The sequence below is a fragment of the Bos indicus genome, chromosome 24 (assembly GCF_029378745.1).
Source record: "Bos indicus isolate NIAB-ARS_2022 breed Sahiwal x Tharparkar chromosome 24, NIAB-ARS_B.indTharparkar_mat_pri_1.0, whole genome shotgun sequence".
NCBI classification, from domain to species: Eukaryota; Metazoa; Chordata; class Mammalia; order Artiodactyla; family Bovidae; genus Bos; species Bos indicus.
In genome coordinates, this window is record NC_091783.1 from 5470438 (window position 1) to 5490690 (window position 20253).

The 20253-nt window shown below is 40.8% G+C and overlaps 1 long non-coding RNA gene across 1 annotated transcript; it reads right to left on the bottom strand.

The window, feature by feature from the left end:
* Window positions 1-12562: 12562 nt before the first annotated feature.
* LOC139179380 (uncharacterized) lies at window positions 12563-19816 on the bottom strand. Its single transcript, XR_011563762.1, has 3 exons — window positions 18301-19816; window positions 14261-14403; window positions 12563-12663 (listed from the first exon to the last, which is right to left on the bottom strand). It is a non-coding gene; the product is annotated as an uncharacterized lncRNA (long non-coding RNA).
* Window positions 19817-20253: the final 437 nt, after the last annotated feature.

Sequence of the window (20253 nt, forward strand, 5' to 3'; positions counted from 1 at the left end):
TTAGGTTGTTACAGAATGTTGAGCAGAGTCGCCTGTGCTGTATAGTAAGGCCTCCTTTTTGGTCGTTTATCTTATATATTGTGGTATGTATATGTAACTACTAATCTATCCCTCCCTACTCTTTCCCCTTAGGTAACCATAAGTATGTTTTCTATTTCTGGGAGTCTGTTTTCTAAATAAGTTCATTTGTAATTTTTTTGATCCTGCATATAAGTGATATCATATGATACTTGTCTTTCTCTGACTTACTTCAGTTAGTATGACAGTCTCCAGATCCATCCCTGTTGTTGCAAAAGGCATTATTTCATCCTTTTTAATGCCTGAGTAATATACCCTACCCTTTTAAATGTTCGATCCAATCATAACTATGAAGACATTTAATTATATGCCCATCTTGAAGGCTACAAAGAGTCTTCTCAGTAGACATAATAAATGTATTTAGAACTAAACTGCTTTTCAGGGAAGCAGTTGTTACATATACTTGGTATATTTTAAAATATTTAATGTTAACTATATCAATCTCAATAAATTTTGGTCCCTGTCAGAGTTTACATTGTAATCTTCATGAGTGCATGCCAGCACCCCATGTGCCATACGAGAGGAAATGCTCTAAATCCAGGGAGATTATTGAATCTAATTATCAATATTTATACAGTAGCGCTTTTTGACAAATGCTCAGAGAACTGTGAAGTGGTTTTTAATGTTTAAAGTGTATGAAATAGATTTGTTTCATATTCCAACAATGTTTGCTATTGTTTTAAGCCTACACTGTTGCCATAGTTACAGCATGAGGATCAAAAATCCTCTTTTCTTTGTAATACGTTAAAGGATAACTTTATAATGTTCTGATAGACTATAATGTTTGTTGAATACATCATCATATAAATACAGTTTTTATTTTTCTATCAGACTCCCCCAATACATCAAACATGAAATGAGCAGGAATTTTTTGATACTGACGATGAATAATAATACTTAATATTTTAAGAATTCTGATCAAAACAAACTAGAGCAAGGGAGGAGAACAGAGTAAATTTTAGTTTACTTGATTTTGTTTTATTATTACAATCATACAATTTAATCTTTATTCACAGTACTCCAAGTCATCTATTAATTTATCCAAACCAATAATTGCAAGTTAAGATAAATTTATAATTTCTGCATCAGGGGAGACCTATTGTGACTTTGAAAGCATGATCCTTGGAAGCAAGCCCTCTGAATGGTGGTCCTCTCGCTTCCCCTCACATATCTCAGCTGTCTGGGTAGAGATTAAATGTCCACTCCTTCATCATCTAATTCTGCATATCACGATTAAGTCACTTATCTTTTCCGTCATGCTTTCTGTTTTGAGAATGCAGGTATGGCAGAGAAGTACATATGACTTTTTGCATCTCCTTAGCAAAGATGGGGAAGGAATAAGATCAGATGTGGTGCAAAATGAAACTGCATCTGCAGACAGAGTGCTGAGCTTTGCAGAAGAATGACTAACACACTGTGGGTTACCTGCTGGCGGTAATTAATTCTTCAATTAGAGAAGCAAATATCAAAAAGAGCAAACATTTAAAGAAACCTCTTGGCCCAAATGCCAATTGCTAAGAGTGTTTTACCTTGAACTTTTGGATTTCCATTCTGCCTGTGCAGTTTCAGGATGAGATGAGAGTATATGCTGCAATTAAGGGTTTTGTTGAATAACTAAATCACACAACTTTTCACAAACCATCTACTACCAATGCTTGCCTGAAATTGGCTTCCCGCTCAAGAGGCTAATTGCTTAAACACACCAGGCATCTGTCGCCCTGAAAAGTCCTATGAACAGCTTCTACGTGATTGTTTTTTAATGAAAAAAGAACTGCAGTCTCTATTTATTCCTTTCATTCTCTTGAGGTAAAGAGACTTTCTTCTCAATTTAAAACCAAATACTATTATCAATATCCCTTGAAAATTCTACTTAATTAAAACACTCTAGTCATTAAATCTGCCAAATAAAACCTTGGTGATGTTTTTCAGTTAACTGCACTTAATTAGATTTATATAATATGAGTTAGTTCAGGTTCTGGAGTTTATCCTAAAGAGATTTTGGTTTGGCCAAAATGGACGTTCCTTGGTGGCTCAGTCGGTAACGAACCTGCCTGCAACGCAAGAGACCCCAGGTTCTATCCCTGGGTCAGGAAGATCCCCTGGAGAAGGAAATGGCAACCCACTCTGGTATTCTTTCCTGGAGAGTCCTATGGACAGAGGAGCCTGGCAGGCTACTATCCACAAAGAATCAGACATGACTGAGCTACTAACAATTTCACTTGGTCAAAATAAAGAGAAAGATTAAAGAGCAATGGATATCAATGGGATAAAATACTCTTATTTCCATGTCCTCATCTGGCTCAAACAACAAAGGAAAAAGTCTCAGGTTCTTGTTTAGCCTATTACCAGAAATGCATTCCCAGGACTCCAGTTGGTACAGCCTAAGGTGGCTCAGTGGTAAAGAGTCCGCCTGCCAATGCAGGAGATACAAGTTCGATCCCCAGGTCAGGGAGATCGCCTGGAGAAGGAAATGGCAATCCACTCCAGTATTCTTGCCTGGGAAATCTATTAGACAGAGAAGCCTGGCAGGCTACAGTCCATGGGGTTGCGAAAGAGTCAATTTAGAGACTGAATAGCAACAATCCCTGCACACACATCTGTGGCTCAGTCCACAGGACAGCTCTGTGTTCACACCTGACTCAAATCCAGGTCACCAGCCTGCTCTCATGCACTTATGGGAAAAAGGAGATCATAAAAACCTGGCCTGTATACCATAGGATTTATGAATTTTATCTTCCTCAGTTCAAAAAGTCAAGAAAAAATAATCTCTACAGCATTAAATTACAGTGCAATGGGACCCTGCCTCAGTCTTTTAAAAGAAAGGGTAAAAAAGTGTGCCATTAGGAAAATCACATGATGAAGGTCTGTCATCTGCACTCCTCTTTCAGGTCCTAGAAATTATTTTCAAGGATGTTGATAATAATTACATATGAACATCATGCCAAGTTGAAAGCAGACTTCTTTCTGTGCAAATCACATCTATGACAAAACACAAGGAAATAAAATGCCCTGAAGTCAGCTTGGACAATCCATGTTTAGAAGCATAGATTAGGGACTTCCCTGGTGGTCCAATGGCTGAGACTCCATGATCCCAATGCAGGGGCCTGGATTTGATTCCCAGTCAGGGAACTAGATCCCTTTATGCTACAACTAAGATCTGGTGCAGTCAGATAAATAAATAAATATTGTTAAAAGAAACATTGATTAATATTTATAAATTCACATGAGAAACATTTTCATGCTCATAAAATCTTAAATTTTAGGGTAAATAGCTTTGTTTCTTGTTGATTAAACTATAATGGAAAGAATAGGACTGAGTATTTAGACCTGGAGGATTCATGTCAGTGCTTGGTCTGGTATTCTGCTGAAACAGGACATCTTACAGGAATAGGAAAACACCGCTCAGCAAAGATCATGGCTTGAGGTAGGTCAGAGGAAAGATCAGAAGTTTAGACACCTAAGGCTAAATGTGTGCTCACTATTTTGACCTAACTGGACAAGATACACACTGGTTTGCTTGCTTTTGATTTATTTCTATTATTTATTCCATTGAATTAATGTATTTGAAAATTGCTATTAAGGTAATGCTAACAGTATGCAAAAGAAAAATATATGAGGCTGAAAGGTTAACTCCCCAGGTTGGTAGGTGCCCAATATGCTACTGGTGAAGAGTGGAGAAAGAACTCCAGAAAGAATGAGCCAAAGTGAAAACATCCAGTTGTGGATGTGAGTGGTGATGGAAGTAAAGTCCGATGCTGTACAGAGCAATATTACACGGCAACCTAGAATATTAGGTCTATGAATCAAGGTAAACTGGAAGTGGTCAAACAGGAGATGGCAAGAGTGAACATCAACATTTTAGGATTCAGTGAACTAAAATGGACTGAAATGGGCAAATTAAATTCAGATGACCATTATACCTACTACTGTGGGCAAAAATGTCTTAGAAGAAATGGAGTAGCCCTCATAGTCAATAGAAGAGTCCAAAATGCAGTACTTGGGTGCAGCCTCAAAAATGACAGAATAATCTCTGCTTGTTTCCAAGGCAAACTATTCAATATCATAGTAATCTAAGTCTATGCACTAACCACTAATGCCAAAGAAGCTGAAGTTGAAAGGTTCTATGATGACCTACAAGACCTTCTAGAACTAACACCGAAAAAAAAAAAAAAAAAAAAGATGTCCATTTCATCACGGGGGACTGGAATGCAAAAGTAGGAAGTCAAGGGATACCTGGAATAACAGGAAAGTTTGGTTTGGGAATACGGAATGAAGCAGGGCAAAGGCTAACAGAGTTTTGACAAGAAAATGCACTAGTCATAGCAAAAACCCTCTTCCAACAACACAAGACAAGACTCTACACATGGGCATCATCAAATGGTCAATGCTGAAATCAGATTGATTATATTCTTTTCAGCCAAACACGGAGGAGCTCTATACAGTCAACAAAAACAAGACCGGGATCGGACTGTGGCTCAGATCATGAACTCCTTATTGCCAAATTCAGACTTAAGTTGAAGAAAGTAGGGAAAACCACTAAACCATTAAGGTATGACCTAAATCAAATCCCTTATGATTATACAGTGGAAGTGAGAAATAGATTCAAGGGACTAGATCTGATAGACAGAGTGCCTGATAAACTATGGACCGAGGTTCATGACATTGTACAGGAGGCAGTGACCAAGACCATGCCCAAGAAAAATAAATGCAAAAAGGCAAAATGCCTGTCTTTTTGTGCCATTGGAAAGCTATGCTTTCCATTATAGTTTAATGGCTTAGCCTCACAAATAGCTAAGAAAAGAACAGAGGCTTAAAGACAAAGGAGAAAAGGCAAGATATACCGATCTGAATGCAGAGTTCCAAAGAATAGCAAGGAGAGATAAGAAAGTCTTCCTAAGTGATCAGTGCAAAGAAATTGAGGGAAACAGTAGAATGGGAAAAACTAGATGACTCTTCAAGAAAATTAGAGATACCAAGGGAACAGTTCATGCAAAATGGGCTCAATAAAGGACAGAAATGGTACGGACCTAACAGAAGCAGAAGATATTAGGAAGGGGTGGCAAGAATACACAGGAGAACTATAGGAAAAATATCTTAATGACCCAGATAAACACAATGGTGTGATCATTCACCTAGAGCCAGACATCCTGGACTGAAGTCAGGTGGGCCTTAGGAAGCTTCAAAACGAACAAAGCTAGTGGAGGTGATGGAATTCCAGTTGAGCTATTTCAAGTTCTAAAAGTTGATGCTGTGAGAGCACTGCACTCAATATACCAGCAAATTTGGATGTCTCAGCAGTGGCTACCAGACTGGAAAAGGACAGTTTTCATTCCAATCCCAAAGAAAGGCAATGCCAAAGAATGTTCAAACTACCGCACAATTGCACTCATCTCACACTCTATCAAAGTAATGCTCAAAATTCTCCAAGCCAGGCTTCAACAGTACACGAATCAAGAACTTCCAGATATTCAAGCTGGTTTTAGAAAAGGCAGAGGAATCAGAGATCAATTGCCAACATTCAGTGGATAATAGAAGAAGCAAGAGAGTTCCAGAAAAACATCTACTTCTGCTTCATTGACTATGCCACAGTCTTTGACTGTGTAGATCATGACAAACTGGAAAATTCTTCAAGATATAGGAATACCAGACCACCTGACGTGCCTCCTGAAGAATCTGTATGCAGGTCAGGAAGGAACAATTAGAACCAGACATGGAACAACAGACTGGTTGCAAATAGGAAAAGGAGTATGTCAAGGCTGTTGTCACCCTGCTTATTTAACTTCTATGCAGAGTGCATCATGTTAAATGCCAGGCTGGATGAAGCACAAGCTGAAATCAAGATTGCCAGGAGAAATATTGATAACCTCAGATATGGAGATGACACCATGCTTATGGCAAGAAGCAAAGAAGAACTAAAGAGCTTCTTGATTAAAATGAAAGAGGAGAGTGAAAAACTGGCTTTAAAACTCAACACTCAAAAACTAAGATCACAGCATCTGATCCCATCACTTCACAGCAAATAGATGGGGAAACAATGAAAACAGTGACAGACTTTATTTTCCTGGGCTCCAAGAAATCATTGCAGATGGTGACTGCAGCTATGAAATTTAAAGACACTTGCTCCTTGGAAGAAAAGCTATGACCAACCTAGGCAGCATTTTTAAAAGCAGAGACATTACTTTGTGTATAGAGGTCTATCTTGTTGAAGCTATGGTTTTTCTAGTAGTCATGTATGGATGTGAGAGGTGGACCATAAAGAAGGCTGAGTGTTGAAGAATTGATGCTTTTGAACTGTGCTGTTGGAGAAGACTCTTGAGAGTCCCTTGGAGTGCAAGAAGATCAAACCAGTCAATTCTAAAGGAAATCAGTCCTGAATATTCATTGGAAGGACTGATGTTGAAGCTGAAACTCCAATAGTTAAGTCACCTGATGCAACAAACCAACTCACTGGAAAAGACCGTGATGCTGGGAAATATTGAAGGCAGGAGGAGAAGGGGACAACAGAGGATGAGATGGTTGTATGGCATCACTGACTCAATGGTCATGAGTTTGAGCAAGCACCGGGAGTTGGTGATGGGCAGGGAAGCCTAGCATGCTGCAGTTCATGGGGTCACAAAGAGATGAACATGACTGAGACTGAACTGAACTCAACTGTGGGCTTCCCAGGTGGCACTCATGGTAAAGAACCTGCCTGCCAATGCTAGAGATATAAAGGCACATGTTCGATCCTTCAGTCGGGAAGATCCCCTGGAGGGGCCATGGCAACCCACTCCAGTGTTCTTGCCTGGAGAATCCCATGAACAGAAGAGCCTGTTGGGCTACAGTCCATGGCGTCACAAAGAGTCAGACAACGACTGAAGAGGCTTAACATGCAAGCATGCACAATGCTGACTGCTATATCGCAAAATCAGAGCAGAATTTTCATTACTGTTCAAGTAAAGTCCGATTGGTGGCTGTTGCAAGCTTCTTTTTCTGCCGGTAGAAGCTGAACATAATGAGTGGTGGAAGAGCCATCCACAGTCAGTTCAGTTATCTCACAGCAGAATTATATCTGGCTTGTTTCCATTTGTTCTTAAGCAGATCTGACAGTGGAAACGTCTTATAAATGTACCACGTTTCCTATAACCTTTAACTCAGGTTATTCTTAAAAACATGAAATAAACTAGAGGTAAATAAATGTATGAGGAAGCTTCCAACTTGAAGTTTAAAGTTCCAAGTAAGATGAATAAAAGAAAAATCAGCTAAACATACCACATTCAGGTTAGAAAATCAAGAGAATAAAATGTTTCCCCCAGAACACTTACTAAATTGAACTTTTCAAAAGAAAACCAATTTTATTATGTAGGGAACATTCCAATAAAAAAGTTAGAAACTCCAATGAAGAAAAAAAAAATTCTAGGTGAAAGACACATAATCATGTACACTATTTGACTTTATAGTGAAACATTACTTCCATGATAATATTGTTTTACACACTAAATATTAGTTGCTTAAATAAATAGACTACAAGTCTCACCAAAGGACGAAGTACAGGAGAAAGTGTGCTGAAAAATAGTTAAATCTTTAGCTCTTCAAAGTAGTTAAATCTTTGATTGCTGCTAAGTCGCTTCAGTCGTGTCCGACTCTGTGCGACCCCATAGACGGCAGCCCACCAGGCTTCCCCGTCCCTGGGATTCTCCAGGCAAGAACACTGGAGTGGGCTGCCATTTCCTTCTCCAGTGTGTGAAAGTGAAAAGTGAAAGTGAAGTCGCTCAGTTGTGTCTGACTCTTCACAACCCCATGGATTGCAGCCCACCAGGCTCCTCTGTCCATGGGATTTTCTAGGCAAGAGTACTGGAGTGGCTTGCCATTGCTTTCTTTGAGAATCCTATATACAGCAGTCTAAGTAACTCTGGAGATATGGATTTAATGACCAAAAAGAAAAGCTAAAGGTTGAAAAACCTATTGCCTTGGAGAGAAAAGGCAAAGAGGCAAAGAAGTTGAGATGGTCATTCCACATTAAAATTTGTTTAGGATTATTCTGTTTTATCCATCTTCGTGTATGTTTGGGAAATTTTTATTTTTTGAGGATAAGCTCAGAATATCACTGTTGGTCCAATGTCAGCTCCAGAACCATAGTTTTTCAAGTTAAGAATTATCTAATGTTATATCAAGTTTTCAATCATGAGTTAATTTTTGTTTTTCCTTAGATTTGCCTTTCTGAACAAAATTTGGCCTGGAAATAATACAGAAAATAGCCATTTTCTGTCTTCCATTTTCCAGAAGCCAAGTTCTCTTACCATGGGTTAGGACCATCACGGGTCCATGGTTTGTACCGTCCAAGGCTTGGTATAACAGATCAATGACTGTACATAAACAGTGGAACTGATGCATAGATGTTAGCACCACATACCCACGCAATCCATGCATGGTTTCTTCTTCATCTATGAAATGAAATACTCAGTCTTATCATTAACCTTCTCATCTGATGTTAGAAATTGTCTTTAGGTAACAATAAGAGAGAACAATAGATGAAAATAAGTTCATCTGCTCCTCTTCACTTTTCTATAGCTTAAACATATCTGAAATAAGCAAAACCACCAACCTTGAACGAGAAAATAAGAAGGTATCATGGCAGAGAAACAAGTACACAATTTGAGATTGAATACAAAGCAAAGGGTGGGGGGTGGTGTCTTGCAGGCTGTCCCCTTCCCACCCATGTTTCTCAAGGACATATCCATGTGAATACCACAAGCCTGTTTTAGTCTTGACTGGTAGGTACCACCTCCTTCTCCTCCACCTGCTCTGTTTCTCCAGCCACCTGTTTCCTCTCTCAGCAAGTCTCTGCAACACACAACCTGTGGCAATGACTTTATTCAAAAGAATATTTTTACTATTTGATCATTCTTGAAACTGATTTAGGGAAAAGGGGTGGGATGAAGGTGATGTGACTTCTGGTACTACTAGCCACAAATTATGCACTTAATGTTTTATGTTCTTAATGCCTAATCCTTTCTTTTTCTGTGCATATCATGGGGTACTGCTTCAAGACCCCAATATTCCTGAAATGTTTTTTCAATCCAAATGTAGAAGTCCAATTCAAACAAATCTAGACACAGTTTCAAAAGCTGCATAATCAGAAGCTAAATTTCGGTGTGTACTAGAGAAAAACTGTTGTATATTTTATTGAAAAATGAAACTTAAAATTGGAATGCATTATCCACCTACTAAAAATTCTGGAGGTAATTTCAGATGCCCAGTGATTTCATCAACAACCAGTTTCTCTCAATATCCCATACCATCATCTTCAGATAATTAACTTTAACCATAAGCTTGCTCCCTTATGATCAAAATGGCCATGAAATCATCTCTTTATACATTCTCAATTATGGAGATTTTTATGATAATGCTTATAATTTCTGTGGATTTGCTTCTAGGCTGAAATCAGAATTAAACAAATAATGGATTATTTTATAATTCACTATTGACTTTTCCAATAAAACAAAGCAGTTATTCATCAATAACCAACTAAAACATAGTGATGATGTTTTATTTCTTAAAATAAGCAAATTATATAAATCCTTTTGTATTTATCTAAATAATATTTTGATTATTTTATTTTTCCAAAGTTGGGTCTTACTCTTAAAATAAATGGTCAATAGATATATAAACAGATGTTCAACCTCACTAATTATTCAGTTATCACTGATATCTGATATCAGTGACCAGCCACTTTGGCTGTAGAATTTAATGCATTAGTTGCTGACCTTAAATCACTCTCTACTCTTGGAGGCAGAAATGGACAAATACATATGCAAATGTTCTACTTGAGTAATCTCTTTAAAAACTAACTTCCACATTTCATTGTTTAATCCACATTCTCCTTACAGTAATAGGCTTTAATTTTATATTTGGTATTCCACAAGAGGAGATTTTCTTTTCAAGCACCTCTATCCATCTGTATGTGGTTATGAATCCCAAGTTCTGTGCCTAAAATTTTAAAAATTAGTCAAAACTATATACCAAGAATAAATTACAAAAAATACTTATTGCTAAGGGTAACAAAAACAATATGTTTCATCTTTGAAATATTTAGATTTTCTAAGGAAAGGCAAATCCTTCATTTCAAAAAGATGGACAAGGTGGTTCTTATAAGTATATTCCAGTTAGGTAATATAAGGTATTGTAGTCCAACATATGAATATTCATTTTCTCTTTATCCATCTATCATCTGCCTATTTATCTAATGTATTTTCACTTATTATTGAGCACTTTTTTCCTATTTGGGGGGATAAAAATTATAATCATTTTACTCTTTTTGAAAATAATCTATACCATCAGTATTAGTACCTAGGTAAGATGGCCTTAGATACGCAGAGAGTATCCAGTGGCTGTGTAAGGAGTTTACTTTAGGAAAACATGTTGATTCTTCATGAATCAATCTGACCTTCTCTCATGCATGTGTGTGTGTGCTACACCTCTTCAGTTGTGTACGACTCGTTGCAACCCTATGGACTCTAGTCCTCCAGGCTCCTCTGCCCATGGGATTTTCCAGGCAAGAATAATGGAATGGATTGCCATTTCCTCCTCCAGAGGATCTTCCCAACCCAAGAATCAAACCCAAGTCTTTGGCAGGTGGGTTCTTTATCACCAGCACCACCTGGGAAGCCCCTTCTTCTCACTCCTTTGCAAAACTACTCTCTTTATTCAATACAGAACATTCTTGAAAAGGAAAACAAGCACTCAAAAAGAAGAAGCTTTATATAACAGGTTTGTTCTTCCCTAGAAGACTTTGTCATATAAAAAATCATTTGGGATAAACTCCCAAAACAAACACAAAAGATAAATCTCTGTTCACTAACATGATTGTCATGACCACAAATTTGCACAAGTGATATATTTGGCATTAGTTTGACTACCCCTCTGAATTTTCTGGAATCATTTCTAATACATATTGTAGGCTTCCACAGCTGTAGCATCTATAACAAATATTTTTCCTGTTGTTTGAGTGTGAGTTTTCCGGTGGAATCTTCACGGTAGCTACATTAATGTATTGAGGAATACCTCATTCAGACTTGGAAACAGAATACCTCATTTCACTTGGAAAAGTGAACAACTAACTGGGTGTAAATTTAACAGACTGTGTTCAATGTACAAAAAGATGATGAGCTCTGTTTCCCTATTTCTGAACTCAGCCTAACCTCAAGCTCTAACATTTGCTCAAATACAGGAAGACAATTATTTTCTAAATTGAAGATACACAACCACTTATGATAAAAAAATTCAACTCCTAAGCCCCATTCATTGATTCTTAACCAATAACAAGGATAGCCATGTCCTATGGGGAAAAAATCTGTTATTATTTTGAAAAGGACATAATTATTAGTAGATCCTGGGAAATTAATGAGCAGGTGCCATGCTGAGGACAAAATACAAATATCAAGAAGACATTTTTGATATGGAGGAACTTTCCTGTAACTCAGAATTTAACGGCTTGACAAGGACACCTAAAGCAAGCACTAACTGTTAGCTAAGTCTTTCTGGTGGCTCAGAGGCAAAGAATCCTCCTGCCAATGCAGGAGGCACAGGAGACCTAAATTCAAAGCCTGCTGTTTTGTGACAACTTAGAGGGATTCGGAGAAGGCAATGGCACCCCACTCAGTACTTTTGCCTAGAAAATCCCATGGACGGAGGAGCCTGGTGAGCTACAGTCCATGGGGTTGCAAAGAGTCAGACGTAACTGAGTGACTAACACACACACACAAATTACATTAATGTATCTTTAAATGAGAAAAAACTGTAAATCAATACAGTACCCTGTCACAGTAATGGATAACATTATAGTAATAAATAAGTATATTTTAATAAAATCAATATTGTATAAAAGATACAATTTATGTACCTACTAAATTGTACCACTGATATTCTCTTCTTTATTCCTTGGTTTTAAAACACAAAAGAACCTTCAAAGAAGCATTCATTTCAATTTCAAAGATGAGAGATCATGCTTTTTAGAGATGGCCTTCACAACATCTCCAGTCGCACATGTTGCTCTGTGATGCTACTATGTCACTTTGCCACAGATAGTAAATTCCACTTCTCTGTTCCCTTGTATCTGGGTGGACTTTGCGATTGCTCTGCTCAGTGGAATACGACCAAAATGATCATGTGCTAGTTGAAGCGGACACTTTCACTGGCCTTACAGCTTCTATTCCCTGTTACTCGTACATCAAGAAACCACTGTCAGATATGTAAGCAACCTGATACTGCCATGCTGTGGGAAGTCCAGGCCACACGGAAAAGCACCGGGGAGTCAGGCATCACTGTTTAAGAGTGGAAGAGTGAAAGAGAGAATGAGGGACCCCGAGGCATCGGACATAGGACGAAAGCAGTTGTCCTGGAAGTTGATCCTCAGTTCTGGCCCCATCCACTGGTACCTCATGGAGCACAACCAGGGCACCTTCTCACAATCTTCTTCATGGTCTTGCAGCAGTACGCTACATGGCAATTAAAAAAAAAAAAAAAAACCTACAGCAAGTGTCATTGGCTTTGGTGCTGAGCAGAAGTTGGAAGCCGAAAGGTCCTTAAGGAGACTGTTACGGGGAGCTGAGAAGATAACGCAGGAATTGTTATCAGAGTCAGAAGAAATGTTGACATGCATTATACAGTGCTGGAAAGTTTAACAAAACTGCCCATGTCTGCTCACCTTGTCTCTCCTTATGTTGGGTGTGTGTGTGTGTGTGTGTGTGTGTGTGTGTAATTACTCATCTATTTCAGTAAGAATTTATAACAACATGACAATTACCTTCTGTATGTCAGGAGTTTCCATTCTTTGAGCTTTCTCTTAAAATTCACTTGCTATTTTCTTTAATTGCTTTTTGGATTTTTTTTTAAGCTAAGGTGTAAAAAAATGTTTGGTTTTGTTTTTCTTTTTTTTTTTTTAAGCACTTTGGGCTTCCCTGGTGGCTCAGAAGGTAAAGAATCTGCCTGCAGTGCAGGAGACCTGGGTTCGATCCCTGGGTCGGGAAGATCCCCTGGAGAAAGGAATGGCAACCCACTCCAGTATTCTTGCCAGGAGAATCCCATGGACAGAGGAGCCTGACGGGCTACTACAGTCCATGGGGTCACAAAGAGTCAGACATTACTGAGCAGCTAACACTTTCACTTTCATGGATATACTTATTACATTCAACAGTGGCTCTGAAGTTATACATATCCTGGCTGGACGTGATTAGTGAAAAAAAAAAAAAAAAAACAGAAAAATATTAGGGCTTTCCTTTAAACTCAGGTGAAAAAAATCCAAATTGAGTAGCAAGTTCTTTTTTTTTTCTTCCTACTCTTCTCCCAGGCTGTGAATTAGAAGATCTAGATTCCATCAGTCATTATGTTACAAATGAAGTGGTATTGTGGAAATCACTTCTTCTGGTCTATTTTTCTTTTTCATTCTAAAATGATAGGATGGAATAAGACAGAGGATTTCAAACTCAACACTCACAGAAGTCAGAAAATCCACTCTATTCCAAATTCTACGTACTCATAACTGATGCTGTAAAAATACTGACAGTGATGGAAAACTATATGTTAGTACAAATGAAATGGTAAAATGGTGCAGATATTCCCAGCATAGTATCTAGGGGTAGCTGAGGATGGAGGAGATCGTCATGAATTATCAGTTGTTCTTTCAGATTAATAAATTGCTGACATTTAGGAATGCCAGTATTGGAGAAGGAAATGGCAACCCACTCCAGCGTTCTTTCCTAGAGAATCCCAGGGACAGGGGAGCCTGGGGGGCTGCCGTCTATGGGATTGCAAAGAGTCGGACACAACTGAAGTGACTTAGCAGCAGGAATGCCAGTAAACTGTGGTCCAATGATGATTTTTAAGTGAAGCAAGAATTATCTAGAATTGGACTTAACAAAATACATTACTCAAAAGCATCAGCTTATAAACCTTTGAACCAAAAGAACTATACTGTGCTTTAGTTACAAATTAAAATAATTGTAACTTAGTCCTCTGTGATTTTAACTCATATTAACTTGGTTCTCATGATCTGACCTTATGAGAACATCTAGTTCCTGTAATACCAAGGCAGGTCTCCCACATTACAGTCATCAAAAACAAAAACCTTAGGACACACATTTTTAAATAAAATCTTCAAATTTCTATTCTATGCATATATGAGAACTATTTTCTCTTTACTTACCTGTTTGTTTCTTTGACAAAAACCCACTGTGCTCAAAGTACTGTGTCAGTAGTCTTCAGAGCGCTCCTCCACAAGCTACTGCTTTATGTCATTTCTGAAAACCTTTTCTTCATTAGAAAGCATCATTTTAGAAGGAAGTATAACTGTGAAAGGAGTCATGTATTGTATATAAGCTTGTAATAACTATAATTAATCCTTTATTTCCCAGAGAAATTTATAAGAATTAACTGTGTATGTCATTAGAAAACTATTTTGAAGAATATTATTTTAAATGATACATTTACTAAAAAGCACTGATGACACCATCTCTTGATTAAAAAAAAAAAAAAAAAGTAACTGTAACTGCTTGGCACAAATTCTGCTGCAGTATCACTCCTTCCTGAAACTGCACTTTTTTACAAATTTGTCTGCCCTAAAAATGGGGGAAAGAGCTATTTTAAATTTCTCTTTTTGTCATGCAAAAGGAAATGAAAACATGTGGGACATTTCCTTGCAACATATTGAGTATAACAGAAAAGGGAAAGTCAAAGAAACAATAGATAAATAGATAAATGACTTTGTTATTATAATATTTGTTAATTTATTTCCATGCACTAAAGCTTGTTTTTTTCCTAAGAATCATGAATTTGAATTATGTCATGAGTCAGATATAAGCATTGTCCTAATTTAACATTCAGAGTTATTCTCAACAAGTAAGTTTCATCTTTTATTATTTTCCAAATCATCCACAAAATATCCAATAAATCATGGTAATAACAACATGATATGTCCTAAAATAGCTAAGAGAAGTAAACTTAAGTGATGCTATTATTTATATACTTAAAGATAAAAATTATCTTTGGCACCCACAAGTACCATTAACATATCTAACTTGGCAATTTTAAGTAGTCTTGCTTATAGTCATTAACAGATATTTTGACGTGGAATATGTAGATTTATTCTTCACCTTAATTTACATTATCTAAATATGATTAAATCCTTTTTAAACCCTTGATGGAGGCTTGTTTTCTCCCCCAAAATAACAGTGAATAGGTACAGAACAATGAACATTTCGATCTCAGTCCATATCCTTAGAAAAGTTCCTTTAGTTTATGCTGGTTTACAGACTACTAGCGATTTCATTAGGCCAGTGGTTACTAACAAATCTTCTTGTTTCTGAGCCACTGTCAATTAAAAATGAACCAGCAGAAAAATAAAGTTTTTCTAAAGTGTACCTGGTATAGTTCGGTAGGTAATGGAACTTTTTTATTCCCCTCACATTTCTCCAGACATGATAATACATTTTTCCTGGAGGACAATTACCATTAAATATGAAACAAGATGAGGAAGGGCATGGCAACCCACTCCAGTATTCTTGCCTGGAGAATCCCACGGACAGGTCGCAAAAAGTCAGACATGACTGGAGCGACTTAGCATATAGCCCTACAAGGAAAAGCAGGTCTCGGCATGAAAGATGGATAACAACTCCAGATCTGTAAGTACAGGTGAAAATTGGCTGAGTAATGTAGTCCTGTGAAAGTTCTTGCCCACAAGAGGCTAATATTCTTATGATATAATACTACATATTCATACTAGGAAGAAAATCATATTTTATTTTACCTATTTTTATAACATATCCTATCTGGCTTAAATGTGAGATTTTAAAGCTTTTACCTGTCTTCTGTTTTATGCAGATTTTCTACCTGTCAGGATACATTTATAGATTGAAAGGAAATAACTTTATCAATACTGCTTAAACTCAGTTTCAATACTAGAATACTGCAGATCATTTAAAAAAATTCCACTGTCTGGCAGCAATTATTTATGACCTGTTTTTGATAAACTGACATTACGACTTGTATATTGAGTTAATAAAATGGAAGAAACAGAACTTTAAAATATGTTAGGAGATTTTCAAGAGACTAATACAGCATGTATTGGAAGCACTATGGATTATAGTAATTTTTTTTAACACCACCTATTTTAGCCATTTAAATAAAAAACACTGAAGAAGATGCCAATAGTTCAGATGAATTAACAAAAGATCCCTAGTAGACCTGGAGCTTTATTGGTTTCTATAGAGACCCACATGTATGCAGATAAATACTTTCTTTTGAATCAGAAGAGCAAGTGTCCTACACCAATTCTTTTTGTTGTTCTTGTTGTTTAGTCACTAAGTCGTGTCCAACCCATCTGTGACCCCATGGACTGTAGCCCGCCAGGATCCTCTGTCCATGGGATTCTCCAGGCAAGAATACTGGGGTGGGTTGCTGTGCCCTCCTCCAGGGCATCTTTCCGACCCACAGGTTGAACCATTGTCTTCTGCATTGGCAGGTGGACTCTTTACCACTAAACCACCATGGAAACCCCAATTCTTTTTAGGGTTTTAGAATTCCTTCTTATCATTCATTGTTATAGGGTGCACTGTTCAAAAGAAACCAATGACACTCTGATTGGGTTCAAAAGGCATTAATTCTGCCTTCTATCCTGTAAGTAGTCTATATTTCAATGCTAAATTTGGAGAACTGTGACAAAGCTCCCTCTTTCTAGGACAGCACATTGAACTTATCAAAGCTATCTGTTTATAAGCTTTCTCTTTCAAAATAATCATATCTTGAAATCTGGCCATGTGTGTGCAAAACCTTCCCTTGGAGAAGCTTAAATTTTCCCATATGCTGCTTTTTCTCAGAAAGTAAAAAAATCGTGGGTCCCCATCAGTGAGGTAGCATTACTCAGGAAGTGGTGGTTCATGACTCAAAAGGGAAAAGGCAGGTTGCCAAGCAAGCAGGAGGTGGTGGATGGTTAACAGGACTTGTGCATGTGTGTGTGCAGGAAAGTGAATGAAATCTTCCAGGGAAAAGTTGCAGTCATAACCTGGAAGAATCCAGGGGGTGGAGCAAAAGGCTTAGCAGCTGCCTGACTCTCTCTTGGGGAGTGAAGAGTGAAGAGAAGACCTGAGCACCTCTCTCATGGAGCTTCTCTCCCGGTTCAGGATATGGAGGCTCAGAACTTGGACACTGAGGTTTGAGTAGAAGTACAGCCCTTCTCATTGGAAAAGACCCTGATGCTGGGAAAGATCGAAGGCATGAGGAGAAGGGGGCAGCAGAGGATGAGGTGGTTAGAGAGCATCACTGACTCAATGGACATGAATTTGAGTAAACTGGGAGATAGTGGAGGACAGAGGAGTCTGGTTTGCTACAGTTCATGGGGTTGCATAGAGTTGAACACTACTGAGCAACTGAACAACAATGCTTCAGCCCCAGGCACAGCCCAGGAGGCAGGGGTAGTCAGAGATCAAAGAGACCCCTATTTCTGAGAATCTGATCCCAAAGACAGACATGCTGGCCAATAGGAGACTGGAGGAATTACCACGTGAACAAAAGGTTTGGGTGCCCCTCCTCTTTGCCCTCCGGCCTGGATAACCCCTTCCAATGCAAGGCCCCCACATTGGTCTAGCAGTATTTCAGTGCCCCCTTCGTTAGTTAAGTTACAAAGACCTGTGTCCTGGGAAAGCAAACTGGGGGTGGGGTTGGGGGTGGGGGATTGTTCGACATACTTGAGTGGATGGATTTAGCAAAGACCAACTTTTCTTCTTCTTACCTTAAACTGCTGTTGAGAAATAGATTTCTCTTAAGAAAAATTTTAACGTTGCCACTGTTTCATTGAACGATTTTTTCCCCAAAAAGTCACTTTCATAAATAATATTTTTGGATGCAAAAAATAATTACCATCCAGTCTTTAGCATGTCAACATTTTACTATCAATTTATACATCTTCTGCCGTTTTTAAATGGTCCTCCTTCACCCATAGATGACCTGTTCTCTTTGGCATCTATTCACCATCTACTAACTGCTCAAGTCTTCCTTGACTTCACTCCCATCCACTCAGCCCCCACCCCAACACACACACACACACACACACACCCCTCGCTGGCACAAGAACCGCTTGCGGACATGCTATTTCCCACTTTGATCCTTTTACGAGCAGAAACGTGGGCAGATACATAACAGTTTTCAGAGATACTTCTCCGGCTCTCCACCCATCGGCTCACCCTGGCTCACCTTGGTTCATCTCTCGAGTTCACAGCTCCTCTCGCAGGCACGCCTTCTGATGGAGTTGGCGCTCGGCGGGCGCGCAGTCTCTCCCTCTGCGTTCTCTTATCTCTGTCTCTAGGTCTCTCTGTCTCTCCTCTCCCCTTTCCCTTTTCACCCAGTCTGGCGTTCTCCTTCTATTGCTCTAGCTCTCCTTCTCACCCTGCCCCATCTACCCACTTTTCAGTAAATGGACCAAAACACACACACTCACAGTCCTCTATGTCATCACTTTACCCCACCACGGTCGAGGACTTGCAGCTGCCCGGTATCAAAGAGCCAAAGGCTGGAAGGAAGGAGTCTTGGCGATTGCTTCCGGGACTGGGGAATCCTCTCGGGCCTCGGGGTCGCCTCATTATCCCTCATCTCAGATTACTGGCAGGAAGACCTCCATCCTCTCGCCGCTGCTTTGCTGGGAACCTGAGGGCAGGGCGGCCGCGAGCATCCCGCATCTCCCGCGCGCGCGCACGCCCGTGGGCGGCCCGGCGCTGCAGCAGCAGGTGCCAGGAGGGGGCGGCCCGGCCGCAGGTCCGCGCGCACGGCTCTTTCCTCTCTGCCTTTTAAGGTGACCTAGTCTCGGCGGCGCAGCGCCCCTCAGGTTTCTACCTCCTCGAATTCTTGGTACGCCTGCCTCCTCCCCGCCGTCATCGCCCCCCCACCAACTCCCAGTCCCAGCGGTGGAGTCGGGGGCTGCGGCTGGGAGCGCTCGGTTCCGGGGCCGCCGAGGCGGGGGCCGGGGGTCGACTGCCTCCGCTGGGCCCCGAGGTGCGGGCGGCTACGGGTGGGTGCGGGCTGAGTGCGCAGAGCCCGGAGGGTGGGACGCAGCCCGGGGGTGGGGGGTTACCGCAGCGTCCAGGCAGGGACACTCCGCTCCACGCGCTCCAGCCCTGCTCGGGCCACCTCGCGTTTACGGTTCTCCATATTCGTTTATTCTCATTTTAGAAGCTGGATATTTTTTTTTCGGGGTTGTTTCCCCAGCAACTCTTTTTCCCTCCCCTCTCCGAGTTTAACGCGCTGCGCGAGCGCGCGTCTGTCCATATTGGCGTGGGGTAGGAGGTGATCGGTGTTTGCTTTGGGGTTTTTTAAAATATCTTGGGGAGGGCGAAGGAAATGCGCTAGAAGCCCGTGCCTCTGCCCGAGCGGTTTGTCTGGGGCGACCTCCGAGTCAGACCAGGCGATAAAAGGCGAAACTTTTAATGTTGCCTTCGCCTCCGGCGCGCCGCTGCCTGGTCTCCCAGCCTGAGCCCGGGGTATACGGCTAATTCGTCACCCCCGAAGGGAGACGGGACCCGCTTCCTCTAGCCAGATGGACTGTGGGGCGCGGGGGACAGCTCGATCGCAGTTTCTAGGCGTTTTTCAAAAGTGAACATGTGAACCCCGAGAGGGATTTTCACTTGCTGGCCCCTCCTCCTCCCCCGCCTTTTTAGCCGGCACGAGGCTCCAGCTCGGGATTTGCCCGGCGCCCTCTGGACCCCTCTGCCCGGGCAGGCGGAGTGACGGCTCCCAGCCTGGTCCTCGCCCCTCTCCCCCTCGCCCCACCCCCAGGATCGGAGCGGGTGTGATGTCCTTGCAGCCGCCGCCGCCCCTTTCGGCCGCGCACCAGCCCTGGGGGCGCCGGCCGAGCGGAGCTGCGCGGCTGTACGCGGGCCGCGGGCTTCCCGAAGGGTCACGCCGCCCCGGGCTATGACTCAGGCGCCCACTTGGTAACTCTGCCATCTTCCCGCTCCCTCCCCGCCCCGTTCCCGTCCCCGCCTCCCCCCCCGCCCCCCGCCACCCGGGTCTCTCCGCCACCACCCTGCAGCCCTCCTCCCAGACGCCCACCCACCCGCTCCTCTCTCCGCAAGATCGCAGAGGTGGCGCGGAGCCCGGCGAGCCGATGACGGACCCCTTCCTCCTCCTGTCTTCAATGCCTCAGCGGACGAT